Below are 3326 nucleotides of genomic sequence, written 5' to 3' on the forward strand. Positions count from 1 at the left end.
TATATATATATATATATATATATATATACACACACACACAGACACACACATATATATATATATATATATTTATTTATTTTATTATTATTATCTTTTTTTTTCAATGAGATGTGACCTCAGCTCAGTCCGCTCGTGACCTCAGCTAGAGACCTCGTTTTTCTACACAGACACCAGCTAACGAATACCTGTGAATTTTATATCTCCGAATAGTGTTAAGTGATTGTGTTGTGTTTTTGTAATTGTATACGTATAGCGCTATACAGTTACAGATATAATATAAAGTGCAGGGTTCTATTTAATTTCAAAACAGTTTTCTGTTACCGTACTCCAAAGGTAGGAGAAATAGTATAAGGTAAGCAGAGTAAGCTTCGCGTATTTAGTTTATTAGAGACCGCTTTGATTTTTGTTGTTGTTGATTTGTATTTTCTCTTTGCCGTTTTTATTGCTAAAGGGGGAGCGAAATGGCTTGTGAAGGTTGCGTGAACCTAGAGGTCCGTCTCAGGATGTGTGAGGAGGAAATTCGGCTTCTCAGGAGTGCGCTCCGTGAGAAGAGTGAACCCTCCCCACAACCCAAAGAGCGTTCCACTTCTTCACCTACTGTCACTGCCATGAGCGAGTGGCGCTCCGTGGGGTCCCGTTTGTCGAGCCCGCTTTCGGTAGACGTGTGCCCTGTGGAGCAACCGCTGGCTCTAGTCAATCGTTTTGCTCTACTGGAGGATGAAGTGCCTGAAAACCAGGAGTTCTTGGTGGTGGGGGACTCCATGGTTCGAGGCTATGACGACATCCTGCAGCGAAAGACTAAGCGACGTTGCAAGCTTGTATGTCAACCGGGCCGTGGGATCGTTGATTGTACCCGGTCCATCAGGGAGCAAGGACGGAAGAACACGGTTACGATTATTCATACGGGAAGTAACGATGTAGGTAGGGTGAGATCAGAGGAGCTTGTTCGGAATTACAAGGTCCTCCTTCAGGAGATGAAGGAACGTGGGAGCCGTCACGTAGTCTGTGGGATCCTCCCGACGATCTACGCAGGTTCGTGTTGGAACAGTAGAGCCATAGGGATCAATGATAGGATATCGCAGTTGTGCACACAATTGGGATACCACTTTCTTGATCCTTGGTATCTCTTTTCTAGGCGCCATGACCTTTACGCTTCTGATGGGATCCACCTTACCCGCAGAGGCAAAGATGTTCTTACAAACCTCATTGTGGGAGTTTGTAATGAACTAGCTCCTTTTTTAGGGTAGAAGGCCAAAGGGAAGGGGAAATAGAATCTACTTGGGAAAACAGTGTAGAGTATAGCATTAATGTAGAACAATGTACCAGTATAGGACAAAATATAATTTTAGGATTTAATGTCGCTAGAGGACGAAATGTCACATTAGGATATAATGTCATAGGCCAAAATGTCACAATGGGATGTAATGACAGTGGAGGACAAAAGATCACGATGGGAAGTAATGATAGTGGAGAACAAAATATCACGATAGGATGTAATGATAATGGAGGAGAAAATATCACGGTAGGATATAATGTCATTGAAGGCCAAAATGTAATTTTAGGAAGGGATACTGGACAGAATGTCAATGAAGGCCAAAATATCATGATAGGATGTAATGTCGCTAGAGGACGATATGACACATTAGGATGTAATGTCATAGGACAAAATGTCACAATGGGATGTAATGACAGTGGAGGACAAAAGATCACGATGGGAAATAATGATAGTGGAGAACAAAATATCACGATAGGATGTAATGATAATGGAGGAGAAAATATCACGGTAGGATATAATGTCAGTGAAGGACAAAATATAATTTTAGGAAGAGATACCGGACAGAATGTCAATGAAGGCCAAAATATCAAGATAGGATGTAATGACAGTGGAAGACAAAAGATCACGATGGGATGTAATTATAGTGGAGGAAAAAATATCACGGTAGGATATAATGTCACTGGAGGACAAAATATAATTTTAGAAAGGGATGCCGGACATAATGTCACTGAACGATGGGAGGCCGGCGTGAATCACGGTGACGTAGGGGGACAAAATGTACAAAATAGATCGGATGACCGTAATCGACCAGATGTCCGTGATGGGGGAAATTTTAATTTTGATAGGAGAAATGTTAATGTGGCATTGAATGTCAATGAAGGACCAAATAATAATAATATAGAGCAAGGCATAAATAAAAAACAAAATGATAATATAAGACATGATATTGAAACTCAAAATGTGGCAAAAAGAAATAATCACGAGTTTCTTAAAACTATGTACTTTAATGCTCGTAGTATTAGGAACAAATTTCAAGAAATACAGGCGTATGTCAAAAGCGAAAATCTCGATATGATAGGAATAACTGAGACATGGTTAAATGGTACAGAGTTCGAAGCTGAATTTAATATTGTGGGATTTAAACACTTTCATCAGGATAGAAACCACAAGAAAGGTGGGGGTGTTCTATTGTACGTTAAAAACAATGTTCATGCTTGTGTTTTAGAGAAAGTGAAACAGGATGCATATGACAGTTTGTGGGTTGAGTTAACCCTAACAAATGGACAAAAAATGAATATAGGTGTAATATATAGGCCAAAGACATTATCATTAGCAGACGACAAACTGTTATTTCAAGAACTGTCTAGTTTCTGCAACCGGGATTTATTGATAATGGGTGATTTCAATTTTACTGACATTGATTGGATGACCCTTGAACATGGCCATATAGGTAGTCGCTTGATTGATTTTCTTGGTGAAAATTACTTAATTCAGCATGTAAAAGAGCCCACAAGATATGGAAACTTACTCGATTTATTGATCACTAGCCGCGAAAGCATGGTAACTGATGTAGAAGTCGGTGAATCTGTTGCAAATAGCGATCACAATTTAGTCAGATTCAAACTCCTAAACAATTTTAGAATAGATACTTGTGCTTCTAAAATACCCGATTTCAGTAAAGCTCAGTTCATAGAACTACGTCAGGAGCTTCAGCTTACAGATTGGGAGGCAAAATTAAACGAAAGGCCTGTAGATCAGATGTGGGAAATATTTCAAAATACGCTCACTAAGATGATTCAAACTTACATTCCTTTTAAGGACAGACGTCCCCCAAATCAGGCTCGCCCAAAGTGGCTCGACAAAGAAACTGAAAAAAGTATTGCTAAAAAGAGACAGGCTTATAAGAAATATAAGTGCTCGGGTGCATCTAATGACTATGAAAGTTATGTATCAATACAGAGAGATTTAAAAAAGACAATACGAAAAAGAAAACGACAATACGAAATGAACATCGCTGATAAATCCAAAGAGAATCCCAAAGAATTCTATA

This window comes from Oratosquilla oratoria, chromosome 18 (assembly GCF_046742065.1).
Source record: "Oratosquilla oratoria isolate Oo_2021 chromosome 18, ASM4674206v1, whole genome shotgun sequence".
NCBI classification, from domain to species: domain Eukaryota; kingdom Metazoa; phylum Arthropoda; class Malacostraca; order Stomatopoda; family Squillidae; genus Oratosquilla; species Oratosquilla oratoria.